Here is a 19,592-nt window from a genome sequence, read left to right as displayed (position 1 = left end):
AATGAACAAGAAGAACCAAATGTATTAGATCATCATAAACCTATTTGTCTCACTGCCACAAATAAAGTATTTTTTTTTTAGGATTTAAAGGATTTTTAAATTCTTTTGTCTAGAAGACCTGGTTGTGCACAAGGACTCACACACTAACTGTTGTAATGGTATAATGTGGAACAAAAAAGCATTCCCTGGCAGCAGGAGGGTTACAAATGTACAGACAGACATAATCCCAGAAACTCTGCAATGAATACATTGTGCACAGATAGAAAGGAGAGAGTCCAAACAAAAACTCTTAGAATGACAAATCTCATCTTGACTCCAAAAGATAGATTTTGGGTTGACATTATTATTATTATTATTATTATTATTAGAGCTGGCTGGTAGAAGTGAACTCAAGCTGTTTCATGAGGAGCAGAACTAACATCAGTAGGTTTCCCATGGATTTGTCACCTATCCCCTACATTTTTTTCTTTGTCTTTACTGTACCCTCTATTCTGAACATCTGGCTGAGGAAAACAGCAGCAGATATGTATAGTTATAAACTATAGTGTGAAGACTTACTGCCTGGGTGCTATGACTTGACTAAGTAGGGCTCGGAGTTATAAATTTTAATGTAATGATCTACTCAGCCACCTATTTCTTAATGCAACTTATAAGAATTTAATATATTTAAGGCAGCTCCCTTATATCAGGCTCAATTGAATGTGGCTAATATATTCACAAGTTGGAGGAGAGGGCAATATTGTACCATAAGGTCAATCTGATTGAGAGAACATCTTACACAGCACCTTACAAGCATCACAGCGAAGTGTGCTCTTCTGCACTAAAACTGTGGCACGTGTCTGGGAAATGAGAGGTAGGTAGAGATGTCGCTTTCCTCAAGGGCTTGGTAGCCTCAAACAGTGCAGCTGCCAGCACTGAAAGTAGAAGGTGAAGTAAAGGGAGATCAGCAGCTGATCTCTGAGATGGAATAAAATTATCTTTTCAAATAATAAAAGACTAAACAGAGACAACTCAGGGAAAATCTGTCATATAGCAAACTGATATCCAGGTTTGGATTCATCTTTTGTCAAACTGAACAGAATAGTTTTGGGTTTTGACTAATATTGGATTTTTCTGTGGTAATTCTTAGTGTGTATTTGCTAGCAATAATGGACAGAAAGATCCAGGAGCTAAATAAATCAAGCATTGCACAGTCTTATTGTCATCATAATAAAAAGAAACTGTCAAAATTTCAAAGAAAGATGTGACTGAGTAGGAATAACGTAGAATATTTTTGGCACTTCCTTAAATCTGCCTGTTCTAATGTGAAATATCCACAATATTTTTAGTTAACACATGTTGTTTGTGTAGTTGCTTATTTTATTTCTGTAAGCTTAACGTGTAGTGAAGAAAAAAAAAAAGTAAAGGAAGTATAAAGAAAATTTGCACAGGGCATACATTTCATATCTAATAGGAAAAATGCAGTCATGATTTCCATTTAAAAATAAAGTGGTGACATGCTTTACCATGGTCCATGCTCTGATGTAGTATTGTAGAAGTGTTCTGTGTTTCCATAGCCTTTTTTTTTATTTTTTTTTTTATTTTGAGTAACACACATGAAATACTTGCCAATTCCCAGACACTGAAAAACAAAGAAAATTATATAAGAGTGAGACAGATAATCAGACTTTAATGCAAAATGAACAGCAAATATTTACCATTGTATAAACTCCTCCTTCATTTGGAGTTGGTCATATAAATTATCTTGCGCTTCATGACTGAAATATATATTCTTTTAGTAGGGGAAACTTTGGAATGACAGAGTAACCTTCAGTATGTAATGGTTCTTGCATTATTTGAAATTGCACACCTGGATTTAAAACAAACTAACAAATAAAACCAAAACAAGAACAGTGCTCCCTTCAACCCTCCCCAGTTGAAGAGCTTTTCTTTAAGAAATAATATATAAGCCCCAAGTCTGTTTTGACAACAAATTTGAGTCACTCTGTTATGTTTCTGTAACATACAGTTTATTCAAATCATCCTTCATCTGAATAATGATCTGCCCTACACCCATTCTGGGCAGGCAGCCTACAAAAATTTCAAACTCTGGCTTGCTTTTGGTGTCACTATTTTGGCTTTTTTTTTAATTATTATTTTTCTTAATGCATCTTACTCTGATTTCCTTGACATACTTTTTGTTTCTCTGTTTTCTGTTGTTATACCTCAAGCATTTTGTGCAGTCTTTTTAAAAGCTATGCAATCAATTCAGTATAACATTAAAATAATTCACTGTATAATTAACTTCAGGTCTTTTCTATGCTTGCTTTTGATATGATGTACAAAGTTATTTCCCTTATGAATTTCAATAAGTTAAAGCTCTACAGAGCTTAATGAAACTTTAATGAAACAATGGTTTATCACAATGGTATTTTCTACCATCTCCAGTTTTGAAACAAGTGACAAATAAGTGAATGTAACTTTGGCATTTCCTAACTATCTTTGTGGAACATAAGGGATAAATACAGGCTCCATCTAACTGCATTAATGTTTACTGGTTAATAATTGTTCCTTGTATAAATATTTGTGAGCAATTTTCTTTCCTCTTTTTTTTTTTTTATTCACATTTTGAACAACTGTTTCATGTACTTTTAAAAAGGCATAATGTTGGAGTTGTTGGAGTTAGGTTCACTGCTTTCTCAGCGTGTTCTTTTGATGTTCTCTTTTCTTTCTTAAATATCTAGTTCCTTGATTTAAAAATGAACAAACAAAACCACCCAAAAGATTAAGAAATGAGATATCTTAAGTGACTTTGAAACTTCATTTGGTTTTCTGTTATGAGTTATACAAGTACTCTTTTCTTTTGTTCTGTAATCCCATAATATTTGCAAGGTGCAGGAGTCTCAGAAAACAGTGAAGAGGGGGAATGAATTGGAGGACTCAGTATATGCAGGATACCAAGAAAAAACAAAAACAAACAAAAAACAAAACAAACAAACAAAAAAACATATTTTATATGAATTGACTTATTTGCTTGAGAGTTTTTGAGTGATCTTAATAGGTAGCATAACTTTTGACTTTTGTAAAACCTCATTTTTGGCATCTTGATTCTTCTTCCTCAGGTGTTTTCTTCAGTGTTTTAGCAAAATTAGGTTCACACCTGTTTTTCACACTAAAGAAAAAAAAGAAACCCTGTAAGTTAAAAAAGAGGAATTGAACAAAGAAGATCATGGTAAAGAACAGGGCAGAAGGAGCATATATCCATCTCCAGGTACTACGAAATACACAAATTCCAAGGTAGTTTCTGAAGTTTGCTGGAAAAGCTGTTCTCCCATGCCCTACTCCCCTTTAAAAAAAAAAAAAAAAAAAAAAAGTTGCATTGTCTGTAAATCCAAGCTTCTTCTGTGCAGCTACATATGATAAGACAGTAGGCCCAATTTTTTGGCATAGGAGAAGATTAATTTTTCCATTGCCTAAGGAGAGATTCCTGCTTTCAGTTTTAATCCTTCATAATCCTCCTACCACCTCTGTGCAAAAGTGCACAGAATAATTTAGATATGTTTCCAGGCTCAGAAAGTGGATTGGGGATTTAATTTAATTTTTCCTCACAACTTTGTTCTGAAGGCATGAATGATGATTAATTGACTCATGTGAGCATTTTCAGTACTACACAATGAGGAAGGACAGTCCTTTCTGCAGAAGCTAAGAGTTTAAAAACTGTAAGTTTCAAAACTACACAAGACTCATGATTTTCGAACATGATTAACATTGGCTGAATTTTGATTTACTGAACCCTGCAACAACTGCACCAGTGATTGAAGAAAAAATAATCCAAAAGCATATCCATGTGGTGCAAGAATTCTTCATGAGAGCTTATTTCTATTGTGGTATACATATCTTTGTTCTAGCCAAATTTGGAAGACAAGTAACATCTTGTCATCCACTCAATCAAGTTTTTATTTAAAGTTTTGATCTTAGGTTACTTATTAGGTGTATTTAGGATAGCTGCTTATGTGTAGCAAATGGAATGCAGCATACAGCTTTGTGACAGCCATGGAAAGGCACTCTATCAAGAGCAAAGCAAGGGAATGGTCATGGGATACATAAAAGGGAGAATGAATTTGCAGAGGAGATGACTAAAGATTAAGTAGTATATGTGTGGAAGATGAAGATGAGAAAATAGTTTGGAGTGCATTTTCCAAAAGAACTATTGTAGGATCTTATGAATGCGTCAGTAGAGGTACACTTGCAAGATGATTTTTAGCACCAGTGTTTTGAATGAGCTCTAAGGAAAGGAGATTAAAGCAGAAAGGCAGCATGCATGGAATGAGTAGTTACTAAAGATGGGATTCATCTTAAATTGTCTTTTGTCAAAAAGCACATCTAGTTTAGTTTGTCTAGCCTTACTCAGAGCGCAGTGCAGAGCAATTCAACTTACATCTTTTAAACACCGCTTTTAGAATGGAGTCATTTATCATCTGTTTCTCTTTCTTCATGAAGAAGGAAGCTTCAGTGGTGTCCTTAAATGAACTACTCAGCCCACAGACAGCTGAAGCTAGGAGCTTCTCATCCTAAAGAAGACATAAAAACTGAGTGCCAAAAAAAAAAAAAAAAAAAAAAGCACAGGAATGAGGGACAAAGTGAAATTACTGATTTTGCCAAAACCAAACAAGCATACAAACAAAGAAAACCCTGAGTCCAGTGGTCTCCAACCCACGCTTTCATATACATTCAATTATTAGTTCTTCTGGCCACCCATAAAGTTTAAACTGTCATCCCCAAGACAGAGTCAATTGCAATATAACCAGCAGCATACTGCTGTCACAGGTTGCTTCACTGGTATCTGACAGGATTAGGCATCATTGCTTCAGTTAATCTGAAGACTCCCTCTCTGTGTTCAAAAACCATTTTTTATGCATTTTTAAGTAGCTAAGATCTCTCTGGTATTCCCGTCAGTTGTGTTTTGTTTTGTTTTGTTTTTTTCTCCCAATGGAAAGAACTATTTATTGATTTCATGCAAATCACCTGGCTCTAAGATTCTCTTTTAAAGAAAATCCCTAGAGACCATAGAAATTGCAAGTAATACACAGAGTTTTCAGTTTTCATGCAATCCAGTGAACTTATTTCTATGAATAATGGAAACAGAACTTTAACTAAAACTTAGAGAAATGCAAATATGTTTGATTAAATAGTTTTCCTCTTACTGCATTCCCTGTACTGTTGGCTAAAATGTTTGTCTTTTAGGGAGAATTTTACCCCCTGGGCCTTTAAAGTTTCTAGAGTTTTCTGTTTTGGAGCTTAAACCACTTCATTCATCATAGCTTTATTTATTTATTTAAAATGACAATTGTTCTTCATATATTTTTTAATGTTGCTATCATGTTGAATAACAGAAAATTAGACTATGCCACACCAAATTTCTATTCAATGTGTATGGTTGTATTAATGAAAAAAACACACACAGGAACTTCTGAAATAAATCTGAGAGTTGGAAGGAGATAACTTTCCTTCCTTGTGTTCTTGGAGGAAAAGTCTTACTGTAGCACTTCTTAAAAATCTGACTTTGTGTGCAGAGACAAGAAGTGATCTATTTATTTTAAGCTTTTTATCCTTGACATTTGGGAAGAAAGACATGGGGGAAGGAACATGTCTTGATCGAGCCTCCATTTTTAGTTATCACCTGGGACAACTAAATATTAATGCATAATAGGATCATCTAATTCTTTTATTGAACTTTTTCATTTTTGAAGGGTCTGTCCCAGTCCTTTCCCTTTTAATCAGTACCCAGCCGATCACAATATTTCTTCTGCTTTCCCTCAAGGATGCCATGCTTCCTTCTGTAAAGATGAGAGAGACATTTTTTAAGAAGTGTTGTCTTTTTCAGACCTTAGGAGTTCTGAACTCCAGTTTTCAGATCCCTTAGGAATTTCCTTCTAAATCTATTACCTTCTGTATTACTGGAAAGTTTTATCCCATGTGCCACTTCTACATAAAAATATGTGATCTCATAGGAATGTAAATGACATTTTCATTAAGTTTAGTTGAAGTCAGTTGGAATTCCTATCCTAATGGCTTTGCAGATGCTAAAGGGGAGGTCATTTCATATTTGGGAACAGGGACTAGAAATTAAATGCAAACATTCATAAAACATGTTTGAAAGTTTGTTCTGGTTTCATATTAAGCACTTGGCAATTCATATGCTGTAATCTATTAGAATAATGATATTGTATGAAGAATGGTCATTCACAAACTTTAAAACATTTTCTATTTAATACAAAGAGTCAACAAATGTAAGAATTTAAAACAAAAATGTATCATGAATATTTGGGATTTCACTAGCCTATAAATATAAAATAATTAAATAATTCAAAAATCTACAAGGTGACACACTAAAAAATGGTGGGTGTCATAAAATTCTTCTAACAGATTGATTTAAAGCTATTTCCAGATTAAATGTGAGTTGATGTTCTTTGCACTGTTATTTACAAAATCTTTGCATCAATGATGCAAATGATGCAAATGCTTACAAACCTCCTCCTTTTTTTTTTTTTTTTCTAAATGAGTACTATTTTCTTGTTTTCATCAAGTCTGTACTTTTAGTATTATCCTACTAGATGCAGGAAGCTAAAATTTGAAGGACATTGAGTTTAACAGCATTCCTAGACTGGTGATTATTTTAACATCAGGCAAAAAATGTAAGAGATGCAAATCAATGCTTCAGTATTCTTGAAACAAAGTTCTGTTAAAACTAAATGTTTTCATCACAATATTAAGTAGAAGAACGGCAGACTCAAAAACAGTCTCTAGAGGAAATAATTGCATAGTACTTAGAATTATTTAAAGAGTAAGTACAAAAGGTGTTGCTCTAGGGGAAGCTGGGTCCATTTCACTGTCAGAAGAATTAGAAGAATTTTGGCAAAAAGCTCTGAGGCCCCAAAAATCTCCTCATTTCCCTTATCTAGCTGAGTCTGTAGACATGGCTTTTTGTATTAATTATCTGTTTGTACCTTTGCTGCTGATTGTTAATGTTATCGGGTAAAGTAAATCCCTGTTTTATTTTTGCTGTTATTAAAAAAAAAAAAAAAGCTGAACTTCATAAGTTTAAGTTTGATGTTCAATAAGTCTTAGACTTGTGCTTCTCTGAACCAATATTTAAACCTAAGTCATTAAGCACAGCCTTCCACTTCATTAAAAATGTACCTGAACATCCAAATAAAAGCAAAGCAAAACCAATGTCAATAGCATGTATTTAAGAAGGCAAAACATATTACTGTAGAAATAGTATCACAGTACTCTTGTTCAGCCAGGCTAATTAGTAGTACTGTGTCTGATGACAATTTCCTGCATATAATTTCCAGAATACAATTTGTTCAGAGCTGTCTCTGTTTCTTAAGCGTGAACAGCATTCCAGCTGCAGTGCTTGGGCTGGCATTTTGCGATTCTGTAGTGAGACGGAGTGCGGTAGTGTCCAGGTTCATAGGAACTAGCTGAAGCTTATGTTAGGAAAGTGATCTAGTGTCAGCTCACCTAGAACACTGACTGCTTATTAAGCAAGGTCTTCAGCCAATCAATCCAGTTAATTAAATGATGAACTATTTTATTAATAGCTAAGAGTGAGACGCAAGTTAGAAAATGTAATAAAACAGCAGCTGAAGGAATTACATGCTCTTTTGGGGGCACTTTTTAAAGTTTGTCTAATTGGAATATTTAATCATAAATTGGAGATGGCAGTTGTAGATTTGATTAAGGGACAGAATGAATAGGAGGTAGGAAGTCATAAAAAGAAACTTCAGGTCATGGGTTGAAAGTTTTTGCTGCAGTGCATCAGCACTGTCTTCATTTTTAGTAATATTCTGAACTGAAGAAGTAGTAGAAAATTAGCAAGCAAGTTATAAAAAATAAAATAGTAAAAAATTATGAATATCAGAGTTTACAAGGTGTCAGCACAGTGTATATATTTGTGTATACAGGTGCACAAATTTGTGTTGCAGATGCATAAAATTATCCCAGATCCATAGAAGGGCAAATGGTTGGCAACAGCTGTTTCATAAAACAGTTGACTCTCTTAAGAGCTTCACGTGAATGTATCTGGTTATACGGTGTTTGTATGATCAGTCAAATACACAGCAACATTAGGTATTTGATTTTACAACAGAAGTAGAATGTCAAGGTGCTACAGTACCTGCCACTGTCCATTGAAACACTGCAAATTACAAACAGTACATTAGATGTGGGGGAAAAAAAAGAAAAAAAAAAAAAGTAATTTCAGTGTTTCTCAGCATCACTTCCTTTGTAGTATTAGACTGGATTTTAAGTATACATACATTAATGTTATTAAATCATGCTAATGAAAATGAATGTGCTTTATATCCCTTTGGAAATCTGCTGGTGTAAAATGAAATGAATGTTGTTAACTAAAGTAAACATTGGATCATGCTTTGCATTAAGAAACACTAAAAATGTAGTTTAAGTCAGCTCATATTTATTCACCTAATTCCTAATGCTGTTACTAGTTCATTGGGAAATACAGTCTCACTTAAGGTATTTCCAAGGAACCTTTCAATCTTCAACTGCTGTCCTGTAATTTCATACCTCATTTCTATATTAGAAAACATAAAATTAAATAAAAATAAACAGCCTCTAAACAGATTCTATATTCACAATCAGTTTGTTCAATGTTAGGGTATATCTCACTGACGTGTTATTTCCTACATCTAAATTAATCTAACAATTTTGTTACATTAGAAGTTTGGAACAATAAATTGTTTTCTTTATATGAATGCATACATATATATGGTCTGGTACATGTTTCTTCAGTTTATCTTAGGAAGCTTGAGGCTTTAATGATACTGTTGTGAACTGCTGCTAAGCATACATATTATGCTTATACAACTTGTTGACTGCATTTATATGATGTTTATGTTGAACACTATTTAGCAAAATATAAATAATAGTTTTTGATGATTAAGATTGGGGAAATGTACATCTTAATTTTCAACTGCAAGTGATAAATCCAAAAAAGTATATGTATAAATGAGTATAGTTTTGCTAATATACAATAAACCTCAAGTTATTCCTCTAGCTAATTTTTAGAGGTTAGTGTGAGAGGTAGTGGAAATGAAAGCTCATTGCGTTTCCTCCATCTGTGCACATTTTACGCTTCCTTCTGAAGCTTTTGTGTTGACTGTGTTAAAGGCAGGATGCTTGTTTTCAGGGACTCATGAACTGATTCAGTATTTAATTCCCGTGTTTCAAAAGATATTTTTAGTTATCAATTTATTTATTTATTTTTTAAATAATGTGTTAACTGTACTGAGCTGTGAAGAGATTTTGAGAGAGGACTCTGTGTGTGGAGATGTTTTTGGACACAAACACTGTGTCTGCCTAGGGAGTAGGTTTTAAGGACACCTACAGGAGATATTTAGTGTCATTTAGCCCTAGGCAGGTAGAGGCACATTGCATATCACCAGTGATAAAAAAATTTTTCAGCTATTTGGGTATCTCAACAGATTTTTTTTCTGGTAGATGTGTGCATGCAAGTGTGATCTACAGGGATACCTTGGCTCCTGAGCTGGTTCCCTTGAGCAGGATTGTGTGAGCAGCCAAGAGGGCCTAGTTTGTACTAGCCCTTACTCATACAGGCCATATTTAGCCATTCTTACAGTACTTGAGATTATTTTGTATCCAGGGTGCATATAATCCCCAGTACAGCTGAACTGCTGCTTTGGAACTTAAAAACTACTGATTAAACTAAAATTGAGTAAAATTACTTATGAATTATGTCTGTGGAAGGCAAGCCCTTGGCACCTGTTAAGGTTCATTTTTTAAATCTATATAATGCAGATCAGATTTCAGAATATTGGGCAGCCTTGTCACTGTCACCCATCAGCTATCGTATGCACTTTATTGATCTCCATGGCTCTGTTTATTCAGTACTTAAGTGTTGCTTTATTTGAAGGATGAATCTCAGGTGCAGTATAATATACAGCTAGTTCTGTCTACTGCTGAAGCACTCACACTGAGATCATGGTGAATTTCTACCCTATAGAAACCCGCACTTGATTAAATTAGCATTTTCTTGACAGCTTTATAACTTTCAGAATCTGTGACTGCTACTTCTGATAAATGTTCTCCTGTTGAGAGTGTGAGAAGTACTTTCAGCAAGCTGTATTGTGGATGCTCTTGTGCCAAATGCAACACATGGCATCTGTTCAAACTAGTTTTATCCCAATCTGAAAAGATCTATTTTACTTATCGTCAAATTTAACTCAGCCTCTGTTGTAATATTCCTTTGGGTAGGTACAACAGACCTTTTCTCTTCATTTTGGTGCTCAGGATGCAATGATGAAGGAACATTCTGATGACAGTGAAAAGAAGCAGTAATAAACAATGAACAGCTGTTACCAAATGTTATATTTTTAACCTGAAATCAATGACATGGTGGCTGGTAGCTTCTTGGTTGTTGGACTTTTGTTCTACACCTAACAAAATTAGAAAAAAATGTTTCCTGTTGGTATGGTCAGAACATTAACTTGGATAGCAAGCTTATGCTAGTTAAATCAAACAATTGTAAATGACTACTAAACGTACTGTTTAGCACGTTGTTTTGAATCACTGGATATAAAAGAGGGGTGCATGCACCTCAAATGCTGTTCTTAGTATTGACAGGTTATAGCCACCAAGACCCAGGGTTGCCAGTAGGCTCCAGCTGTCCTGACCAGCCTTGAGTCTACCTGATACACATCAGCTGTTCTTCAGTCATCTCCAGGATTTTGGGGATGATCCTAGACTGGATCACCCTCTTACACCTAGTGTAGTGCCACTGTGCTCCAGAAAAATGATGCCTTACCCACAGCTCCTGCCGACAGCTTAGCTCATCTCCTACTGCAGTGCATTCAAGGGTGGTTCGGATGTCCCATATGAGAGCTGGCCTTCCACACAGCAGCCAAACCCCAGGACAGGAGCAGGGGAAGTTGTTGCAGAGGAGGAGGGCTATAGGCTGGTCGGGGCAACTGGAGGCCACTGGCGCATGCGGGCCCCAGCGATTAGGTGGAGCCTTTGGAGTTAATCCAGATCAAACAGATTTCAGGGCAAAGTTTTACTGTTGACTTCAATGGATTTTGAATCGAGTTTTAAGGCAGTACGCAAGACTGTGCTGACTCAGTTCTTCTAAAGAATATATGTTCCCTCATAGCATTAATCCCTTTGTTAGTTTTAATGGCCAACATTTCTGGAGGAGGCCTCATTTTTCTCTTTCTGTACACAGATATGCATAGTGCCACATTTTACATTTGGCTTGTAACAACAGTTCATTTAATTGCATCGTAGAATTTTATTTGTGCTTATTTACATTAGTATGAAGTCCTAGGTCAGTCTGTTAACAGATTATCAATCCCTTATCTCTCTAAATGGGATGAACACTCCCTCAAGAGACTGCATGCAGTAATAGAGATTCTATCTCCAAATTAATTAAAATTAATTAATTAATTCTTTTTTTTTTATAGAGATTCTATCTCCAAATTAATTAAAATTAATTAATTAAATTTTTTTTTTTAATTGAATGTTTTCTTGTGTATAGGTGTCTCATATTCCTTGAATTCATAGAAAAGTATAGTGCAATCTGCTGGATATTTTCATGGTGGCTGAAGAACTTTTTAATAGGAGATTTTTTTATATTTTCAAAAGTAACGGGAAGAGTTAATTGATGGACATTTCATGTTGAGTTAATGAACCAAAAAACAAGCTTTAATCAGATTTTCTTTATTGCTAAAAATGGGATGACAGGTTGTTATAGGGAGTTTACAGAGATTAGAAGAAATTGTATACTGTATTTATAATATCATATGGTGACATTATTAACATTGCTGACAATATATCTAAATTTGAAGAATTAAACTAAAGCATGGTAAGTCTGCCATTTATTGCCAATATAAATTTCCGATGGATTTGTAGTATCTTCCTCCTGAACAGTTTTCATTTCAGTAATTGTAAGACCTTCTGGTTAACCAGTATTCTTTAAATGTTCAAGATAGGTAAGTGTCACATGTTGCTCTTATCATTGAATCCATAAATTTATTTGTTTATAATTATATATTTAACATAGGAGGAAATATTATCTAGCTTTTCATAATATAAAATATCTTGTCCATTGTCATTTTTTTTTCAGTTTGAATAACAAAAGGGTAAAATAATATTCCTAGGTAAAAACTTTGGATTAGTTAAAAGGGGAATACTGAAATGCAGCTTGATGTGTTAAAATGTTTTCAGTCACATGCAATCATAGTGATTATTGTTGCATCAAGGTTAAAAGAACTCACAGGATTACAGAAGTTGTTTTCTGTTGTTTCTTTTCATCTTTTTGTTTGTTTGTTTGTTTGTTTTTCCTCCAGGAGAGCAATCTAAATGCAAATTCTGTACCTGAATAAAATCCAAGAACAGCTATAAGTGAAGCTTGATGAAAAAAAAAATGGTGATGGTGCTTGGTAATTTACTCTGTCATTCACTTTGAATGTGAAAATATATATTTTTTTACTTGATTCATTTATAAGCTAATAGAATAAAATCAGGTCTTTATTCATTGGTGATCTGAGATTATATAGATGCATACTGAGTGAACTAGTCTGAATTAAAATAATTAAACTCTACAGTAATGCCATTGTTAGAGTTCTGAATCTGTGAATCAAGTGTTCTGTTGATTTAATTCCAAGTAAGATGGTAAAGCACAGTTACAATGAAAAAGTAATAATTATGAATTATAAAACTAAAGAAAGAGAATTATTTGAATTTTAGAAGTAGATAGGTGTATACTAATCCAATCCTACTATCACAATAGTATTATTTATTTCAGTAAATTTTATCATATGCTTAAAATAATATCTTTATTTGTCATCATATCCCTATTTTTCCATTTTAAATTTCTCTTTATTTACTTAATCTGTTTTATTTTCATCACGATCAGAGAAGTTTCCACAATCTATTTAGTTTTATATTAAAATTTTTCAATATGATAATTTCAAAATGATTGTCTTGTCATGGGGGAATTAAATCTCTTGATGTCATATATATTAAAATCAATGGTGAAAACAAATTAGTCAAGCTGTAATCCTGAAAAATAAGTGCTGATTTTTCTATTGTGTGGGTCAAAGCGTCAGTCTTTGAGGTGGTGTGATATTTTGGCTATCACATATGAACATTCAAATATCTTTCTAAAGATTTTACTTGTAGATCCAGTGCTGTAAATATGTTGCAAAGATGAAAAACCATCCTCTCTAAAAAGCCAACCTATACCAAATTTTGCTTAATTCTTGGAACAGGTTTATGATGGATTCTGAAGGATCATTACAGACATAGAGCTAAGATGCAACCAAAGATTACTCATGCTCTGGTCCTGTAAGAATGGTTCTTTTGCCATTTTATCTGCTCCTCTTGATTGTTTTGTACCATCTGTAGTCTTATCTTCCAGCTCACAGTAAAGAAGATAAGTCAAAAAATAGCCTGGTTTCTTGGCTAGTGGCTGAGTTAACCCAAGGTACCAGCACAGAAAAAAAAATAAAATTGTTTCTTCTACTATTTTTTGAGTCAATTTTATAGAGAAGTGGAAAAAGTAATTTTACATTTGAATAAACTTAAATATACAATAAAACAATAATAATTTAACAATAGAAGTTTTCACGGTGTACTTATACCAAGAAAAAACTTTATGTCTCTGAACTAGTCCATTGGGATGCTCTCACCAGTTTCAGAATCTGATTCCTGCCTTCTGACAAAAATGAGCTTCTCTGATATCTGTTGTCTGTTTTTTAAGGGCATGGTATCCAGACTCTCTCCTTTCCTGTCTCTTTGAGACAGAACTCTTCAAAAAGAGACTTCTGGTGCTGAACGGTCAAAAATGGCCTGCTAGTCACTTTGACATGGTATAATGTTTAGGGTAAGATCGTCACTTTTCTGGCCACAAGATAGCCAGATATAAAGGAAATGTGCTTTTTACTACATAGCAGCAATCAGTGTGGTGTGTAGGTCTGACTAGCTTCAAGAGACATGCTGAGACGCAGTCTTAATATAAAATGAATTAAAGAAAATGAGTTGGAGACCTTTCACCTTGGAGGGGTCAGAAGTGCAAATATGGACTTTGACCCTACCCAAGACTGTACAACCAGTCAAAGCTTAAAGTGTTGTGAGCCTTGAAATGGTTGCCCAGGGGCAGGATAGTAGGTAAGTGTAAAACTTGACTAAAACAGAATAACTGAAGGATAAGAAATATGAATTTGAGACCAGAATGAATGGAAATGGTGAGAGTAAAAGTCACTGCTCCTGATGAAACCTTCCAATAATAAAGTTTTAAGAAAAAGTTTCCTTAGCATCCCCCCTACTTTTATTCTTGCTTGTTTTTGAGAGGTATAGAGGAAATCTCCAGGTACTTGAAGAAAATTGCAGGTTGAAATTGATCATCTCCTTTTTCTCAGGAAACAACAGTGAAATTCAAATTATAATGGATCTGTGGCTGTCATAGAGCTTGGACTCTGGGAGGCTCTGATGAAACCATTCTTAATCACTCTGACAACGTGGTGCTTTCTTTTAGAATCTTTATCTTGAACACACTGTGTATTTCAAAAAAACCTTTTGCATTTGTTTTTTGCTGAGAGTGAGAATACAGAACAAACTTTTCATCTTTTCATCTGTACCATTTTGCATGCATATGGATTACTATGGACTTGAGAACTTGTCCCACCCTAGTCATACATATATATATATATATGTATATGTATATTTTGTTGTTGTTCTAGAAACTGTTGGCTCATTTTCCAGTGTGTTTGCTAGGACAATGAACCATACAGTCAGTATGTTTGTCAACAGCTGTAAGTGTACTGACAAAGATGTAATCAGAATCATGTTGAAGTGTATTTCCTATGGAAAAGAGCAAATGTTACTTGTCAATAGAGATTTTGTTTTCTCCAGAGACTGTTGCAAAAGGACTGGTTTCCCATGGAAATCTAGTGATTTCTTGTATCAATCTAGAAGGAAAAAAAAAAGCTTTTATCAAAGAAATATCATGTGTGTGCCTAGTAATTCTTGTGTCTCCCCTGTCATTTTGGGCAGCATTCTATAATTGGCAAACAGTGGTGATACTGTGAGACTAAGATACAGATCCCTAAATATATTTAAATCCTGATACCACAGAAATCATTGGACATTGAAAGCCTATACAAGAGCTGGATGGTTAAAACTCTCTGCAGGTTACCTGTTTTATTCAACCGAGATTTTAGATAAAGACCTGAAATCTAGTTTTGCATAACATTGAGCAAGAACACAAATAATTGTTATAATAAAAGATCATATTGGTGATACAAGACCATATGTAGCATGAATATTTAAATGTAAAACAATTATGTGCTTAACTTTTTTTTTTCTTTTTTAAATATGAGTTTGAAAAGAGGAAGATCCTTACCTGCACTAGAGGTAGACCTGAATAGCTAGTTATGAGTCTTATCCTTTTCTTTGGAGATTTTGCTTTTGTCTCACACTCACATAAATAACTGGGATAGAGACTCTTAGGGCTCAACAACTGAATGAAAATATTGGAATGAAAATATTGAGGTAGATATTAGAACTGCCTAGTAACTAATTATACTGCCTAGCCATGGGAAGTAGCCATGCTTTAATGTATTTCCAGTCTAGAACAGAGTTGAGCAGACTTGGAATCAGAAGAAGAGAGTGTTTTTCTTCATGCAAGGATACTGATTCCTACCTAGTAATCCAGTAATTTTATTATTTCAGTCAGTAAACAGATCCTGCATCATAATCTTTTAGGCCTTTCCTGGAACAGATAAATCTAAACTTAGTAATACTATGATGATTGTTGAAATGTAAAATTGGAAGTCATATAAGGCACTTGGAATTGCCTGTTTTGTGTTTTCTAATTCTTAAAAGTGATGTCAATGAGAACAATGTTTTAAATTTAATATTTAACCTTAGTGGTAAATATACGAGGTGTATTATCATGACTTTAGGTCATGTATTGTTAGTTCGTAGACTTTAAAAAAAAAGAACCCAAGTTGGATGTAGAATATAGTGTTGTTTCTGTTACTGTTAAAACAAATAACTTATAGCTCATCGGCTACTTTTACATTGAGTTGTATTGCAGTCAAGTCTAAAGATAGTGTAAAGGATCCATGTTTGGTAGAAAGTGTGAGAGTGAAGCAGAAGAAAAGGTTGAAAAAGTTCTAGTTTCTTGAGTTTCACATGGGAAATGAAAATGCCTAGGAATGAGATGGTATATATGTCAACAGAGTGTCTAGTAGACTTTACAGTAGATTTATATATGTAAAGAAAAAATACTTTATCCCCCAAATTTCAACAAAGTATACTAATTGGAAAATTATGTAGCAGTTTTGACTGCTGGAATATGGGGTAAATGAATCAGGAGATAAATACTGGAGATAAATCTTCTCTTTCTTATCCTACAGGTAGGACAAGAACTGTGGAGAATGGGAGAGACTTTAATTTTGTTCCAAGTGAATTAGTTGTACGATCTGGTCTGATTAGTGGTCTGGTCTTACTTGGGATCAGAACCTTATTATTTGCTTACAAAATAGAGAGACTGATGACCAGACCAGACTTAGAGCAGCCTATCACAAAATGAATAAAGTCATATGGGATATTACATTTGTTCTCTTCTTCCATCACAGATACTTCTAGATACCTGGTTTTATACTGGTACAGATTTGGAATGACGTTCATCCATCTGGACAAAACTGGATATCTAGCCACAGAGAAGAAAGAAAACTTTTTTTTATTTTTATTATTCTCTCTCTCTCTCTTTTTTTTTTTTTTTTTTTTTTTCCCTAGACAGTGATTTGGAAAAACAAGAATTTAGATGGATTTTTGGATTTTTCAACTTTATTTGTTTGTAAATGGGAATATTGGATGGATGAAGCACTTTTAGGAAAGAATAATTACCTAGAGAAAAAGAAGGCAAAATACCCATACAGAAGAAACTTAAAAATAAGAAATGTTAATCCATATATATCCTGAAACAAAAAGAAGATAACTTTGAAATGTTGAAAGACTGACTAAAGTGACACTGTACAGAAATTGTTAAGAAATGTAAAAGAAACAAAAAGATGAGAACTGGATCAATAAATAGAAGAAAAAGAAAAACAGAACAAAGCAAAACACCAGGAAAAAGAAGGCAGCTAGAAGATACACATTGGATATAAGCATGCAAGAAGGTGAGTAGAAGTTCTGAAGCCAATTGTAGGCTGGCTGAAGATAAAACTGAAGAAAGGAATTTGAAAATGAAGGACAGAAAATATAACATTGAATGCTTTCAAAAGTTACTTCCTGGCATAGCTGCAGGTGATTGCCTGAATTCCATGACTGGTGTAGTAATAAAATTTTATTATAATACCTGGATGAAACAAGTTATGATATTAAGTAAATATGCAGATGAAGAACACTAATAACACATCAGGAGTTCATACTGTATCAGTAGGTTTTTTGAAAGTAAGAGGACCCTCTGTTGTGAAATTGTTTAATTCATGGACAAAAGAGATATAGAAAAAAATAGGATCTGGAATTTGAGTGACTGTTATACTAGTTTAATTCTCAGATAATTCTACTGAAAATTAAGTTTTACATGGTAATTTTTTTTCTAGTATCTCATACTCCACATCTTAACTATAAATGATCTCTCAATATTTCTGTTCTGGAAGAGGATAATTATTTACGTGCAACCATGTTTGCTATTTACATAACTATCTAGCTCTAATCATGATTATACCTGGGCATCTCTTAAGAACATGGATATCCAGGTTATATTTTGTGTACTTTTGTTAACAGCTACAAGCCCGATTAAGGTATATATGTAACTCCTTTAAATATGGACAATAAAATATTTTTGAGATAATTTTTTATACAATCATCATAATACTCTGGTACATATTGTTAAGTATTCATAACAGAAATTAAACCTTACGTATGTTTCATTGGAGATGTATGGAAAGAAATATCCAATGTAGACTTAAGTCATACAACAAAAGGTCAACAATTCCTCTGTTACCAGCACCAACCTTGAACATTCCCCATAATTATTTCAATAATCAGTATTTCAGCATCATACTCTTTTTTTTTTTTTTTTAATATATATATATGTATATATATTCAATGACAGAAGTTTTAAGGAGAATTTTCCTTTAAAAAGTGTTGTGATCTTTGACTGCAAGTCCTGGAAATTCTTATCTTACTCTCTTAGTCCCAGTTAACGTTAATCTAGGCCATATGTCAGTGATGCTTTCTCTGTAAGGTCTGGTCAAATATATTTGACTTTCTCCCTGTCCCATCTAATTATATCCAAACTTCTCCTGATGTCTGCCTCCCCTTTGCCTCCACTGGATTCCCTCAGTGCTCTTAGAGGGTGGCTTATATTTAACTCTGCATTTCCTATTCACCTTTTCTTCCTTTGGAGAATGATATAACTTTTTTTTTTTACTTTTTTTTTTTTTTTTTTCTCCAGGACCTTTTCAGGTTCAAAATAGCATAGCAGGTAAGAAGAAAGGCTAAAGCCCCAGGACTGGGCTTGCAACAAGATGCACCAAGATCACTTTCTTTTTGAAGAAGCAAGCATAAGACTAGATATTTGTCCTGAGATACTGTTTTTTAAAAATTGATGGTAGCTTGGATCAACTAGTATGATGTTTTAAACCTTCTCAAGAGGAATCCTCCATAGGAAGCCTTTCCTCACATTTTATTTTCTCCTGATTTATGTAGAACTTAGCCCACCTTTGAGAAATGGACAAGTCAGATAGATAGACAGCTTCTTGAGCAGTCCCAGAAATACTAGAAGAAAAATGTTGAGGTAGCTTTTGAGTGTTAAGGCCTTGGTTTCAGTCTCAGTCATATTACAAGGCTTGTGAATACACCACTTGTTCTGAATGACTGGTTTGAGCAGGTTTGAAACAAAAAGCCCCCCTCCCCCCCTCCCCTCCCCGTGACTGTTAAAAGGGAAACATCACTCCCATTTTCAAAAAGGGTAGAAAGGAAGACCCAGGGAACTACGGACCGGTGAGCCTCACTTCCTGCCTGGGAAGATCATGGAACAAATCTTCCTGGAGGTAATGTTAGTGCAAGACAAGGAGATGATCTGGGACAGCCAGCATGGCTTCAACAAAGGCAAATCATGCCTGACCAATCTGGTGGCCTTCTATGATGGAGTGACTGCATCAGTTGACAAGGGAAAACCAATCAATGTCATCTACTTGGACTTCTGCAAGGCTTTTGACACAGTCCCACATGACACCCTAATGTCCAAATTGGAATGATATTGATTTAAAGAGTGGACCGTCTGGTTGATGAGGAATTGGCTCAATGGCAGCACCCAGAGGGTCGTGATCAATGGTTCTGTGTCCAGGTGGAGGCCAGTGATGAGCGGTGTCACTCATGGATCTTTCTTGGGACCGGTGCTTTTCAATATCTTCATCAATGGCATAGACAGTGGGACTGAGTGCACTCTCAGCAAGTTTGCAGATGACACCAAGCTGAGTTGGATGATCTTTATGGTCCCTTCCAACCCAAGCCATTCTATGATTCTATTATTCTATGATTCTATGGTCTTTAAA

The 19,592-nt window shown here is 34.4% G+C and overlaps 1 long non-coding RNA gene across 1 annotated transcript in view; it reads left to right on the top strand.

Moving 5' to 3' along the window:
• LOC125184478 (uncharacterized) overlaps positions 1–19,261 on the top strand; it is a 36,638-nt gene extending 17,377 nt beyond the window's left edge. Inside the window, exons 2-4 of the long non-coding RNA XR_007168560.2 lie at positions 12,369–12,461; positions 16,665–17,207; positions 18,491–19,261. This is a non-coding gene — a long non-coding RNA (uncharacterized lncRNA). The remainder of the gene's footprint in view (positions 1–12,368; positions 12,462–16,664; positions 17,208–18,490) is intronic.
• The last annotated feature ends 331 nt before the right edge of the window (positions 19,262–19,592 follow it).

Source organism: Anser cygnoides, chromosome 2 (genome assembly GCF_040182565.1).
Source record: "Anser cygnoides isolate HZ-2024a breed goose chromosome 2, Taihu_goose_T2T_genome, whole genome shotgun sequence".
NCBI lineage: Eukaryota > Metazoa > Chordata > Aves > Anseriformes > Anatidae > Anser > Anser cygnoides.
The sequence above is the reverse complement of the archived record's forward strand: the minus strand, read 5'-3'. Positions and strand labels throughout refer to the sequence as shown.